This window comes from Polypterus senegalus, chromosome 9, assembly GCF_016835505.1.
Source record: "Polypterus senegalus isolate Bchr_013 chromosome 9, ASM1683550v1, whole genome shotgun sequence".
NCBI classification, from domain to species: Eukaryota; Metazoa; Chordata; class Cladistia; order Polypteriformes; family Polypteridae; genus Polypterus; species Polypterus senegalus.
Window position 1 is genome coordinate 182,973,487 of NC_053162.1, and position 15,687 is coordinate 182,989,173.

General features: G+C 40.6%; 1 protein-coding gene across 3 annotated transcripts in view; it reads left to right on the top strand.

The window, feature by feature from the left end:
* The first annotated feature begins 863 nt into the window (after positions 1 to 863).
* LOC120536100 overlaps positions 864 to 15,687 on the top strand; it is a 35,659-nt gene continuing 20,835 nt past the window's right edge. Inside the window, exon 1 of one of the 3 annotated variants that reach the window (XM_039764472.1) lies at positions 864 to 1,395. The gene's annotated coding sequence lies outside the window, so the exon portion shown is untranslated. Of the gene's footprint in view, positions 1,396 to 1,467; positions 1,732 to 15,687 lie in introns of those variants that run through there. The other 2 variants (XM_039764475.1, XM_039764473.1) reach the window with 2 other exon arrangements.

Consider the following 15,687-nt stretch of genomic DNA (forward strand, 5'->3'; position numbering starts at 1 on the left):
ACGAGCCTAGTGAGGACCTTACCCGGCACAGAGAGCAGCGTTATCACCCTGTAGTTGCTGAAATCCAGGCAGATTTCTGGAGAGAAAAAAAAAAAGAATGTAAGAAAAACAAAAACTGAGACATCACGTACATGGGTATGTGTGGGCCCCTCTGCCTTCCCCAGGGTCCCCAAATGCACAAAAGAATAAAGCGTGAAGGGGCCCCTTTCCGTTAGGGCCCCAGACCAGAGTCCCGTTTGTCCCCCCTGGCGGCGGGCCTGTCACTGTGCCCACATGGCACCCGGTCAAAGTACTGTACAGTAAATTGTGATCTTTATTTCATGCAACACATGGCACATCACATTCTGCTTTGTAAAATGAACCGGAAATCACACGGGAACGCGTCATAATGTTGATGTACAAAGTAAAACTGACGTACCGATTTATTTGGTTCAAGATCTTTCTGTACCCTTCACAGTCTCATAAAGGTACGGCATAAAGGACAGGCCGACTTAAATATGTTAAGATATGATAGCAGTCCCTCCTAGTCTAGCAAGATAAAGTGAAATCCTTACTCACTTGGCATTTTATGGCAAAAAAAAAAAAACACTCCGTACACATTTCTCTGGTTGTACATTAACGTAAGCGCTCAGGGCAAATAGTTGTACAGAATCCTTCTATATAAAAGCTGGAAATAATTAATGTTGATGGAGTACAAATTCCTCACCGCGTAGTTAATATCAGGGGGGTTCAAAAGGGCGACCTCAACATAGAAAAAAAGTTTAAATTTCATCACAAAAATAACAGAAACTACGAGTATTAAAGTAATACCGCTCAAATGCAATATGACCAAATTAATGAGTTTGTCTAAAATATCAAATTGATCTACATATTGAATTGCCTTAAGAAGTTGTCAACTTAAAAGGCGGGTCAGCCTAGTATAAATAAGTATTTGCAAACAGGTTCGTTTTTCACTTTAGCAACACCGCCCAACAAAAAAAAAAAAAATGCCGCGATAAAGTTGATTTTCGGAGCGACGTCTCCCTTGGCGCATGAGGAAATAAAACACATCAGCGCTAGCGAGCCGAGCTCATAAAATTACGGAATAAAACAAGAAATTTAGAAAACGGCGTCACGGAGCCTTCCATGTAATGGATAGATACCTAATTATGTAGCAGCTAGTCGGTGGCATCCTGTCAGGGAAGCACAAGACGAATTCCTAAGTTTAAGTTGTAGAAGAGAAGTAGACGGGCAGGGACGTCCTATTTAATTCCGGTCCTCCAGATTCCATACTGACAAAAAGGCGCGTCCCCTGAGCACAGCTCCGCACCAGAGGTGAGTTACACCTGTGGCCAGGCATCTACGGCTGAAACTGTAATTAAAATCTACCTTCGAAGAGAGAGAGAGAAAAAAAAGGTATTGTTTGGATTTTTTTTTTTAAAGAAATATTCTGCTGCTGTTCTCATCGATCGAGTCCTCTCGCACTCACAGCTTCATCCCTCCGATGAGGAGCAGCTGAGCGAGTTACTTCGGGGCGTAATTCGCGCAATGAATAGAGTGATGTATCCTGTGATAATGGTAACAGTTGTATAGAACTATATAGTGTGACAGTAGTATACCATCAAGACGTAACGAGAGCGACTGAAAAACTCTGAATGTGCGCGGTGGGACGAGGGCGCAGCGTAACTTTTAAAGCCGCAGTCTACTGAAGGGTTTCGGAGCATTTCCTTTCAATCCAGACGGAAGGATCAGGTGAGATTTCAGTTCTGGTAATTGTGTCTGATGTTGGGAACTTTTTGTTGAATGATCGAGCAGCACGCTCCGAATTCGAATTGCACGGGGTTCAGGCTCGGCGGCTTCAAGCGGGTGCTACCCGGGTCCTATTTGACGTTGGCCCGAGATCAGCTTGTCCTGTTTGTTTGTTTTTTTTTTTTTCTTTCCCACAGAGTGACTGGTTTTGAGCCGAGTCATCTGTAGAATAACAAACCGATATGCACTCTTAAAAAATGCAATCGCATTTCGTGCTTCTTTACTGGGTTGTGTGGTTCCGCCATTGCTTGACGAAGATGTGTTTAATTCTGTGACGGTTTCTTTGCATATGAATTTGGTTTGGTCAAATTCCTAATATGCAGAAAAAAACCTGAAATCTTTTAGTGTACGGTTAACTACGTAGTAGGACTCGAACAGATTAAGAAAACCTGAAATTAGTCTGTCATTGTATGTATCAAGAGCCCTTTCAAAACCAAGAACCTTTGAGATTTCACAATTCTGTTGCCATGTATTCATTATTTACTTAAAATTGACATAATTGTATTATTTGCTTATTACCTACTGTATGGTGCCTGTTATGGATTTAAATAAATAAGATTCTTTCTGGAAACCTGCATGCGGCTGTGTTTTTTGGGAACCAAAAATGGGTTCCTTATGGCAGAGGTAGGAAAGTCGATCCTGGAGAGCCAAAGGGGCTGCAGGTTTTTGTTCCAACCCAGTTTCTTAATGAGAAGTCAATTATTGCTAATGAAGCCCTTATTCCTCAAGTGACATTTTGATGCTTCATTTTAGTGGTCTCGCTTGTTATGGTTCCCCACCCTTAATTGTTTGTTGCAGTCTTAAACAGCTGCATTCACTGTTTTAATGGCTTCTTATTAGCACTAGGATGCAAATAACAACGGAGCCAGCAGTTCTCCATCTCGCTTGTTTCCATATCCAACTGTGTGGATTCATCGTTCACTATTTGGTTTAATAAAAACACTTAAGAGTAAAATGTGACAGACTGAAAATGATCAAGGCTTCAAATTATAAATGAGATCCATTGTCCTTTGTATCTTACTAATAAGAAGCCACTGAAACAGTGAATGCAGCGCTTTAGGACTGAAATAAGTGATTTAAGGGTGGGAAATCTTAACAAGGGAGACCACTAAAATGAAGCATAAAAATGTCACTTAAACAATAAGGGCTTCATTAGCAATTATTGACTTTTCATGAAGAAACTGGGATGGAACAAAAAAACCTGCAGCCACTGCGGCTATCCGGGCCCGACATTGCCCACCTCTGTCCTATGGCATCGCTCTGAAGAACCCCTCTGGCACCTTGAATTTTAATTTTAATGCGTATTTGTTTGGTATGGAGTAAAATAAAACACAGGGGTATGATGGAAAGCCCTGGCGTGTGAATAGTTTTTCAATATTGCCCCATTTCAGACCAAATTATGAACTACACATGATTGCGTGTCCTGTTCCCTCATAAGACTGATAATGGCCTGATTAAGTGTAAGGCCCCCTAATTTGGGGTCTTCATAAGAAATGTAATGATTTACTTCATGATGTGCAAGTACATAATAAACAAGAATAGCTGCATAAAATATTTGAAAATATTCAAATGTGTGCTAGTTTAAATGTTTAAAGTCTAAATGTTCATTGTGGGTGGCACGGTGGTGCAGTGGGTAGCGTTGGTGCCTCAAAGTTAGGAGACCTGGGTCCTGTCTATATGGGTTTCCTCCCACAGTCCAAAGATATGCAGGTTATGTGCATTGGCGATCCTATATTGTCCCCAGTGTGTGTGTGCCCTGCTGTGGGCTGGCACCCTGCCTGGGGTTTGTTTCCTGCCTTGCACCCTGTGTTGGCTGGGATTGGCTCCAGCAGACCCCTATGACCCTGTAGTTCGGATATAGCGGGTTGGATAATGGATGGATGTTCTTAATTGTAATATAAGTTTGTCATTCCCCTTAATAGAGGGCTAATAAAGGATCAAAAATAACTTCATATTCATAATCTGAAATGATACCCTACATGCTTATGTTTGAAGTTTGTCATTTGCAACCCCCTTTGAGTCTTCGAGGGGTGGGACCACCAGTAAAGAATCATATATCTAAAATATCGTCGTGTTTCTGATCAGCAGCCTCATAATAGCGGACAATACTTTTATTAACTGTTTTATGGCGGATGTTGACTTTTGTCAACAGGAGGGGTTGAGGGTGGTAATCGCCTTTTAAACGAAGACAAAACCCGCCATTACATTTTAATTTGACTCTCTTTGCTATAGGAAAAGTTTAGCTTGGTTGGTCTGACTGAGATTCCCTGTGCTCACGTGAGTAGTGAAGAGCAAACAACCGCAAAAATGGTATCGATATCTGGCGAGAGATCGAAGTGAAAATATTCAGTGGACGACATTTTGCATATTCCCACTGAACTGGACTCTGACTTGATAGACTCCGATTCTGTTGCAAGATGATCTGGAGATCGAGATGAAATTCTCATGAGTTCTCGCATCAGCTGATCGTGGTGCTGAACACGTTCGTGTAGCCAGTGCACCTACGGCAATGTTTCGCCCGGGTGGACCCGTCACTTACAATGACAAGAGGTACAAACCAGATTGCATTGCACTGCGACTGTGACCACCACTGCCGCCAAAAGCCTCCCGCCACGCAAAGACAACATGGCAGCCAGCCTGCCGCTCATCCCTGCCAGCCGTCATGCTGCCCATGAGTGACTCGAGGCACAAGAGATGGCAAACTGGTGGCCACAGCACACAGCAACAGACATTTTATGTTGATTTAAAATGTGAAACTATTGCTCTGTGTGCTTTTGAAAAAATATTCAGCCCTCAGAGTTAACAAACTTTTTGTGTTTTTATTTATTTATTTATTTGGAGTGACTTTGACCTCTTGTATCCCATTAGGGTCAGTTGATGTGACTTGTACAACTTCAAGTCCTTCTGATCATTTTACCTGACGACACCAACTGGTTTACTTTTTATCATAGGACTGTAATCTCCTGCACAAAATACGGTTAAAAATTGTGTAAAAATTAATATTTGTCAGGTCTGGATGTCCCAAAATAGGGGGGAAAACCCTAAAAAGCTTGACGTCTGGCATAACTAGACCTCCAGACGAGTCATTGTGTGTGTCATATGGGAAGGTTTTCTTGTACCGGTGAGTCAGGAGGCGGCAGACAAAAAAAAATAAATAAAAAAAAAATAATTAAAGGCGTTCTCTTGAACACAATAGCAGACACCCTTACTTTGTCATTACTGTCGTTTTTGCCAGGTCATCGTTTAATCCCTCGTATTTTAAAGGGAAATCCAAGTTGGTGGGGTAATACAGAGTGGCACAAATATGAAAATAAGTTTTTTGTTTTTTTTCTTCTTTTTAATAATTGGGGGCTTCATTCTCCAACCCCTGTGTTTGTTTTTTTGGATACACACTTTTAAGATTTTTTTTTTTCTTTGAATTGTTGCGATTTCATTATTTTCGCTTTTATATCAGAACTTCTGTAAAAACAAAATTTTGGAGTCCTTCAAGTCTCACCGTGCTGAATCTTTTTTTTTTTTAATGAGGTCCGTGAGACGTGTGTTTAAAGACTTTGTACCATAATTCAGATTGGTGTCTCTGTTTGAAATTTCCGCACAGACAAAACGATCTTCAGCAGCAGTTAACTTTTTTTTTGCAAAGTAACCAATAAATGCATGTGAGGTAAACTCTTCTCTTGACTTAAACTTCAAAGCCTTACAATATTTACATACTTCTGCCATATCACCTGTGTCCATATATTCGATCTCTATTCACCTTTTCATTATTTCTCCGAGTAATAATTTCTCTTTCTTTGCGTTAATGCAAGCTTTACATTTCTTTTTTTTTTGGCACTTTAGTTTTTTTTTTTTTTCTGCTTTCAAATGCTGTCTCTTGCTCTGCATGTGTTTCTGCGAGTCTTTTGAATTCAAGTTTTCATTTTCTCTAACCTGCTCTGCATGTATTTGGCCCACCTTTTATTTTAACCTCTTTATGACGTTATACTTTGTTTTCTACTCTGTCTTTTATTTCTGTCCTTGCTTTATCCTGCTTTTTTTTTTTTTTTTTTTTTCTCTTCAGTGACACCTGGTCCGTGGTGATTTATTTTCCCTTTTTCAAGTAATAATTTCTGTTTGTTTGCTCTACTGCGATCTAGTGCTGGGCGATATGGAAAAATCATATATCACGATATGGATTATTTTATATCACAATAACGATATATATCATGATATACCACCCACAATATAGTGTGTTTCCAGTTATTCTCTGAAAAGTTTGACAAAAATATCATTGCATACTTTTTTTTTGCAACTTTATTTTGAAGTGACATTTAACTGAACTGTCACAAAACCACAAGATGGAGTTTCTTCGCGAAAAAGTTCATTTTTATTCTTGATTATCACTTATATAAAGGGTAGAGTATGCATTGCATAGCGACAAGACATTATCATTCATTTGTCATAGCCTATTTAATGCAATATTTTCTTTAGTAATTGATAAAATTAGGTTAGAAACGATAGAAGAGAAATAGGACGATAGACACTTTTCTATCGTCCCCACGATATATATCGTCATATCGCCCAGCACCACTGCGATCTTTACTTTCTTTTCTTTATACTTTCTAATTTTCCTACTTTCATATTCTTTAACTTTCTCCACATGTGTATCATGCCTTTTTTTTTTTTTTGAGCCTTTTGAATTCCACTGCTTTAATAATCTGTAACCTGCTCTGCTTGTGTATAGCGCCAATGTCCGGATTGGATGCTTTTTTTTCTTCTTCTTCAAATCCACTTATATATACAGTGGGATGCAAAAGTTTGGGCAACCTTGTTAATAGTCATTATTTTCCTGTATAAATCGTTGGTTGTTACGATAAAAAATATCAGTTAAATATATCATATAGGAGACACACACAGTGATATTTGAGAAGTGAAATGAAGTTTATTGGATTTACAGAAAGTGTGTAATAATTGTTCAAACAAAATCAGGCAGGTGTATAAATTTGGGCACCGTTGTCATTTTATTGATTCCCAAACTTTTAGAACTAATTATTGGAACTCCAATTGGTTTGGTAAGCTCAGTGACCCCTGACCTACATACACAGGTGAATCCGAGTATTTATGGGGGTCCATTGTAAGTTTCTCTGAAGAGTAGCAACATGGGGGTCACAAAACAACTCTCAAATGACCTGAAGACAAAGATTGTTCACCATCATGGTTTAGGGGAAGGATACAGAAAGCTGTCCCAGAGATTGAAGCTGTCTGTGTCCACAGTTAGGAACATATTGAGGAAATGGAAGACCACAGGCTCAGTTCAAGTTAAGGCTCGAAGTGGCAGACCAAGAAAGATTTCGGATAGACAGAAGTGATGAATGGTGAGAACAGTCAGAGTCAACCCACAGACCAGCACCAAAGACCTACAACATCATCTTGCAGCAGATGGAGTCACTGTTCATCGTTCAATCATTCGGCGCACTTTATACAAGGAGATGCTGTATGCGAGAGTGATGAAGAGGAAGCACAAACAGAGCTGCTTGAGGTCTGCTCAAGAACATTTGGACAAGCCAGCTTCATTTTGGAATAAGGTGCTGTGGACTGATGAAACTAAAATGGAGTTTTTTGGGCATAACAAGGGGTGTTATACATGGAGAAAACAGAACACAGCATTCCAAGAAAAACGCCTGCTACCTCCAGTAAAATATGGTGGTGGTCCATCATGCTGTGTAGCCAGTGCAGGGACTGGGAATCTTGTCAAAGTTGAGGGACGCATGGATTCCACTCAGTATCAGCAGATTCTGGAGACCAATGTCCAGGAATCAGTGACAAAGCTGAAGCTGCGCCGGGGCTGGATCTTTCAACAAGACAACGACCCGAAACACTGCTCAAAATCCACTAAGGCATTCATGCAGAGGAACAAGTCCAACGTTCTGGAATGGCCATCTCAGTCCCCAGACCTGGATAGAATTGAAAATCTGTGGTGTGAGTTAAAGAGAGCTGTCCATGCTCGGAAGCCATCAAACCTGAATGAACTCGAGATGTTTTGTTAAGAGGAATGGTCCAAAATACCTTCAACCACAATCCAGACTCTCATTGGAACCTACAGGAAGCGTTTAGAGGCTGGAATTTCTGCTAAAGGCGGATCTACTAAATATTGATTTCATTTCTTTTTTGTGGTGCCCAAATTTATGCACCTGCCTGATTTTGTTTGAACAATTATTGCACGCTTTCTGTAAATCCAATAAACTTCATTTCACTTCTCAAATATCACTGTGTGTGTCTCCTATGTGATATATTTAACTGACATTTTATATCGTAACAACCAACGATTTATACAGGAAATTAATGACTATTAACAAGGTTGCCCAAACTTTTGCATCCCACTGTATTACTTTCCTTATTTTCTGAATTTGCACCTAGATTATTCTTTTTTTTTCTCTCCAAGGCTTTTGAGTCTTTTTTTTTTTTTTCTGCGCTGCTTTCTTCTTCACTTAGTCGTCTAGGTTTCATTTATATCGTATTGCCCTTGTATGCGCTGACAGCCCTGGATCTGTGTGTGCTCAAAGCCAGAACATGACTGAGTGCGTTGCTGCCCGTGCTCTTATTTATTTGTAAGTAAGGCGTGTTTTGCAAGAATCTCATGTTCTACATCCCACGAGACGGTCCTGGGTCAATCTCTTGGCACAAAGTCTGAGGTTTAAGGTCCTCGCACTCCGTGACCAATGTCTTTAGTCTCGCGGGTCTTTTAAGTGTCCTCTGTGATCTCAACGTGAAGATCATGTCTCGTCGCCCTACTGTTTCTCTCCAGGATTGTTGTTGTGTTTTTTTTTTTTTTTTTTTTTTTTATAATAGAGAGATGTGAATTACCTTGCTATGGATGTAACCTTCCATATTTTCCCCATTTTCCAGAGCTGCAAATGCTGGATGTAACTGTCTACCAGAAATAACTCGCATACCGAGCGAAGAGCCACCTGTCAATGCTCAGCCCACTCATGTCTAACTGATTATGGGTTGGAGGAGTCGGAGATTGACGGGCCATCTGACCGTGCCAGGTTTGCCCCAACTCCGCATGGTATTTAGTAGTTAGTAAAGTTTGTGTGGAAGAATTGAGCACCATCCTTAGTTGAGGTGTGAAAATGCCAAATCATTAAACCGCAGGAGGAAATACTTGAATCCTATTTGGTGAATATCACAAATATGCTTTTAAAAACTCCGCCTGAGTGGTTCTGCATTACTTCCTGCATGTAGAAACCAGGGCTGTGGAGTCGGAGACAATTTTGGGTAATTTCAGCAAAAATGAACCAAACTCCTAATAAATTTTTAAATTGTAATGATAAAAAAAAAAATACAGCAAGTTCAAATGTGCCATTTCACAAACAATCGTCCTAATGAAGTCCTTCTCTGATTTAAGAATAAATCTGAGTGCATAGCTGTGTTACTACTACTAGTGTGAAGTTCAGCTGAGCTGTTATACAACCTGACATTCACATATTGTAATCTGAATTATAGTACATTACAAAAAGTGTGTTCATTTTATTTAGGATATGTGTTTAACAAGTTAATATACTGTACCTCCTTAGAAGGCTGGCATCTTTGAACATCTGCAATAAGAGGCTGCAGATGTTCTACCAGACGGTTGTGGTGAGCGCCCTCTTCTACACGGTGGTGTGCTGGGGAGGCAGCATAAAGATGAAGGACGCCTCCCGCCTGGACAAACTGGTGAGGAAGGCAGGCTCTATTGTAGGCACAGAGCTGGACAGTTTGACATCCGTGGCAGAGCGACGGGCGCTGAGCAGACTCCTGCCAATCATGGAGAGTCCACTGAACAGGATCATCTCCAGACAGAGGAGCAGCTTCAGAGACAGACTGCTGTCACCATCCTGCTCCACTGACAGACTGAGGAGACCCCACACTATGCGACTCGGGGGGTAAATGTTAACATTATACAAAGTTATTGTCTGTTATACCTGCATTGTTCTCACTCTTTAATTTAATATTGTTCTTTATCAGTATGCTGCTGCTGCTGGAGTATGGGAATTTCCCCTGAGATTAACAGATGGACAGACAGACACTTTATTTATCTATGAATGAATGAATGTAAACAAGTGTAATGGTGGAGGTGAGTGCAATGGCTTGATGTGTGTTCAGGGGTTCTTGTCTTTTGTTTAAATTGGCCAATACAACAACATTTATTTCTATAGCGCAATGTAGCTCAAAGTGCTTTACATGATGACGAAAGAGAAAAAAGACAAAATAACTGATTAAAATGAGGGAACACTAATTAACATAGAATAAAAGTAAGGTCCAATGGCCAGGGAGGACAGAAAAAACAAAACCAACTCCAGACGGCTGAAGAAAAAAATAAAATCTGCAGGGGGTCTGAGGCCACGAGACCACCCAGCCCTGTCTAGGCATTCTACCTAACATAAATGACCTCCGTCAATCCTCATTGTATTCAGGGTTCACATGGAAGAATTTGATAATACGGTAGAGAGTCTGCTTCCTAGCTAGTTGTTCTGCGGTTAAATGACGTGTATGTTGCCTTCCTTCAATCAACATGGAAAATACCTTAGCATATTAAATACAGAGGAGTCGGAGTTGAAAGATTTATATACTGACTCCACAGCCCTGGTAGAACTTTTGTGCAAAAAGGCACTTTCATGTGCTGAAGTACAAAACCTGTCCCATGTCAGTAAAAGGTGTGTTTTGTATCTAAGCATACAGGGGGCATCATTCAGAAAGGCAGACAGTTAAATAACCAGGGGTCTGTTGCAGAAAGTAACATTAGATAATCCTGGATCTTGGAACAAATCCTGGCTTGTTTTAGCGCACAGATTCCAGAACAATGGATTTCAATCGGCTCACACACTCATGGATAGGTTAGTCCTGATTAACGCTTGTTCATGGCAAACGTTACAAGTCCTTGTGATTCTATCGCTGAACGGCCGATCAACCATGGATTACAAGTCTGATAAAAGGATGGAACAACATTCACGCCAGAAAAGCAACAACGTGCTGTTGAGCGCATGTGAAGATCATTGGCACATCCGATTAAACAAGGAGTAACATGGTGTGGAGGAATATTACCGAAAGAAATGAACACGTAAAAGAGTTCATCAGAAAAACCTGTGTAAACCTTGTGTGATGAAGTGTTGCATGTGCCCCTGGACTTTTTAAGTGTGTTATTCTCTCAAGTAAGTATTGTAGTCCGTTTTGCGATATCAATGATAGTGAAATAGTCCAAGAGCAATAACTTTAAGTGTTCAGCACAGGGACTTGTTCTCGTCTTTCCTGTGAGAAATGCTGAACATTCTCCTCCCTGCACTGAACCCTGTTACCCGGTAAATTAACTGACAAAAGAAAGCAAAGGTTAATGACTGTTCTGTACCAAATTGCAACAGAACACTCCCCAGGATCACTCTTGAAATGGTAGGTTAACCTGTTTAAACCAGAAACTCCAGATATTTGGCCCTCGGCATCTGTACAGTGTTCTGTGTATGACCTCATTATGTTAAGAATGGATAAGAGGACACACTGGTATCTGACTTGTGGCTCAGTCATAAACACCATTAGCTAAATGAACTACAACACCAGGCAGAAGTCCTATTGTTGTCTTATTCCATTACAGAACCTCTCATCAAAGCTGTATTAAGCTTTGCACTAAGTAAACTCCTGTCAATCATGAAGAATCCATTGCATCCACTTAACAGGATCATCTCCAGGCAGAGGAGTAGCTTCAGTGACAGACTTTTGTCACCGTCCTGCTCCACTGACAGACTGAGGAAATCATTCCTACCCCACACTATGCACTCTTCAGTTCCACCCGGGGGAGTAAATGCGAACATTAATTTTATTTTAATTCTTTTCATTTTTATTACTATTTAATTTAATATTGTTTCTTTGTATCAGTATACTGCTGCTGGATTATGTGAATTTCCCCTTGGGATTAATAAAGTATTTATCTATCTATTAATAAGGATATTGTGCGTAAGCATCCACTGAAGAAGAGAGTCTTAAAAAGGGAGGGACTTTGTAGAAGGGATGAAGATGGACAGCTTGTTCCATCGGCAGGTCTATTCTCAGTTATTCATGCTCAAAAATGCTTGATTGTCTTGCCTGCAACTCTATGGGGTTCGTCTTTGGTGGCGGTTATTTACTTCCATCTTGGAAAGACGGCCTGTGTGTGTGAGCAGACTGTGCTTCAAGGTTAGGTATGCTTTTGTGGTTGCTTTGATGATATGTATGGCTTTTCCAATTTTTGTGAAGGAAACTACCTTTTACACAAACAAAAAGGGAAGAAAACGACAGGAAATGTTTGATTTGCATCAATATCTGCTCAAAGCCACGATGTGTAACATCTTGAATGGTTACTCGGAAACATGAAAGCCTCAGATGTATAACTTTCATGCAGATCCTTCTCTATGGATGCCAGGATGTCTGATTGTGTTTTTCTTGTCGGGTTTAGTGTTGTTCTTCCATGTTGATTTTTTTATTTTTTTTATTTTATTAAGTCAGGGTCATGACATTTTCAGCACTTTGTGGGTTTCTTTCTGCTAATTGAATTCTGCAGCGGAGATCAGCATTTCTGACGGGATTTTTACACACCTTGATTTAATGTTTGGATGCTCAGCTTCTTTTATTATTGAGGTTGCAAAGAGTCATACCTGCACGTTTAAAGTTACTCTTTTGCATGTTAGTTTCAGTGAATTGGTTGCCCCCGTATCTCTGCTGAATTTCATCAGATCTTTCTTTATAGAACAGACAAATCTGGAGCCCGTTCCAAGAAGTAGCATTTGTGAGGTAGGCTCATCATTGGCTTCCTCAGTCACATAATTCTGGAATAATCTGTTCCAGAAATGCTGGTTTGGCTAAATTCAGGTTCTGTTGAAGGGAATTAATAAGCCTGATTGTTTTTCTGTGAATCCCGACCTGCTTTACTGTATTACGCACTAATTCTACTTTCTGGAACAGACTCCTGATCAATTAAACCTTCTAACAGTAAGGCTCCCTGAAGCGGTTAGATCTTGGAGTTTAGAAATATATCTTCTAATGCAATATGCTACTGTGGCTGTCCATTTGTCTGTCCAGGACTTTAAATCATCTGTAGCTCGCAAACCGTTTGACCTGTATAATATAATATAAAAATATGGTTGAAATAGTTTTACTGTCAAATAATGTAAAGAGTATGCGACACATGTTTTGCCCTAATTCTGGGCTCATCGGGCATACACACTCACTGCACCCCCTCTCGGGAAATCGAACCACAGGCTTCGGCACTAAAGGCGAAGCCTCTTGGGTTGCGTCATGGCGTGTGGTTCGTTTATTTGACAGTATGTAGATTGGGGTAGTTACATTCATGGCATTCGTAGTCTGAATCACAATCTGATTTTATAGGTGGTTACCTAACAGGTAACGCTTCTGGTTGGTCTGCAAGCCAGCAAACGTCTCGCAACTGAAAAAGGGCACCATGGTGGATGTTTGCCGGCTTGCAGACCAACCACAAGCGTTACTTGATAGGTAACCACCTATAAAATCAGATTGTGATTCAGACTACGAATGCCATATAATATACAGTGGTGTGAAAAACTCTTTGCCCCCTTCCTGATTTCTTATTCTTTTGCATGTTTGTCACACAAAATGTTTCTGATCATCAAACACATTTAACCATTAGTCAAATATAACACAAGTAAACACAAAATGCAGTTTTTAAATGATGGTTTTATTATTTTGGGAGAAAAAATCCAAACCTACATGGCCCTGTGTGAAAAAGTAATTGCCCCCTGAACCTAATAACTGGTTGTGCCACCCTTAGCAGCAATAACTGCAATCAAGCGCTTGCGATAACTTGCAATGAGTCTTTTACAGCGCTCTGGAGGAATTTTGGCCCACTCATCTTTGCAGAATTGTTGTAATTCAGCTTTATTTGAGGGTTTTCTAGCATGAACCGCCTTTTAAGGTCATGCCATAGCATCTCAATTGGATTCAGGTCAGGACTTTGACTAGGCCACTCCAAAGTCTTCATTTTGTTTTTCTTCAGCCATTCAGAGGTGGATTTGCTGGTGTGTTTTGGGTCATTGTCCTGTTGCAGCACCCAAGATCGCTTCAGCTTGAGTTGACGAACAGATGGCCGGACATTCTCCTTCAGGATTTTTTTGCTAGACAGTAGAATTCATGGTTCCATCTATCACAGCAAGCCTTCCAGGTCCTGAAGCAGCAAAACAACCCCAGACCATCACACTACCACCACCATATTTTACTGTTGGTGTGATGTTCTTTTTCTGAAATGCTGTGTTCCTTTTACGCCAGATGTAACGGGACATTTGCCTTCCAAAAAGTTCAACTTTTGTCTCATCAGTCCACAAGGTATTTTCCCAAAAGTCTTGGCAATCATTGAGATGTTTCTTAGCAAAATTGAGACGAGCCCTAATGTTCTTTTGGTTTGCGTCTTGGAAATCTGCCATGCAGGCCGTTTTTGCCCAGTCTCTTTCTTATGGTGGAGTCGTGAACACTGACCTTAATTGAGGCAAGTGAGGCCTGCAGTTCTTTAGACGTTGTCCTGGGGTCTTTGTGACCTCTCGGATGAGTCGCGTCTCTGCGCTCTTGGGGTAATTTTGGTTGGCCGCCACTCCTGGGAAGGTTCACCACTGTTCCATGTTTTTGCCATTTGTGGATAATGGCTCTCACTGTGGTTCGCTGGAGTCCCAAAGCTTTAGAGATGGCTTTATAACCTTTACCAGACTGATAGATCTCAATTACTTCTGTTCTCATTTGTTCCTGAATTTCTTTGGATCTTGGCATGATGTCTAGCTTTTGAGGTGCTTTTGGTCTACTTCTGTGTCAGGCAGCTCCTATTTAAGTGATTTCTTGATTGAAACAGGTGTGGCAGTAATCAGGAAATTGAACTCAGGTGTGATAAACCACAGTTAGGTTATTTTTGAACAAGGGGGCAATTACTTTTTCACACAGGGCCATGTAGGTTTGGATTTTTTTTTCTCCCTAAATAATAAAAACCTTTTTGCATTTTGTGTTTACTTGTGTTATATTTGACTAATGGTTAAATGTGTGTGTTGATCAGAAACATTTTGTGTGACAAACATGTGAAAGAATAAGAAATCGAAATCAGGAAGGGGGCAAATAGTTTTTCACACCACTTGTATATGTAAAAAGTTCTTTTCGTGTTTGAAATGGAAATTACGTAAGACCATGCAAAACGGAAATTGCGTATGACCACAGACCATATAATGCAGGAACTAATCGCTTCGTTTATGGACACCATTTTTATGTCATCTTTACGAATTGTAATTTGTGTGAGAGTTATTTTACTAATATTTAAAAGAAGTAAACACAAGCACGCTGATCGTATCCTATAGAAGTGCACCCTGCATCACCCTCTCCCAGCCCTCTTCTCTGGACTCCAGCGCTGAGCCGTCCGTCGGCAGGTGCGTTCTGACAGAAGTTTTATTTATTCGCGCACGTGACTGTCGCGGAAACTGCCACATTATATCTTTTTTTTTTTTTTTACTTGATAGTAGAAGAGATGAGGAAAACAGCTTTGCGTCTTTCTACTTTATAACTACGGTGAACTGTAAACAATGTGAAGATGACACCGCCTTCCGCGTCAAGGGGTCCTGAGAACAATGTGGACGATGGGATGCGCGGAATGTCGGCCTGCTCCGCCGGGTTGAGAGCTTCGCAGTTTCGGGCAGCGTCCTCTCTTCTCGCACTGTTTGACACTTCGAGTCCCCCTCGGCTCCTGGGAGACTGTAAATCTTTGCGAATGAGTGTGATCGGTGCCATCAAAGCAAAACTCTTTGTAAATTGCGCTTCACAACTACTTACTGTCCCTTAAGGTGAGTTCAGGTCACTAAAACCCCACAACATTCAAGGTTACTTTTGTGATGAATTCTTTTAAGACGATGGAGTGTT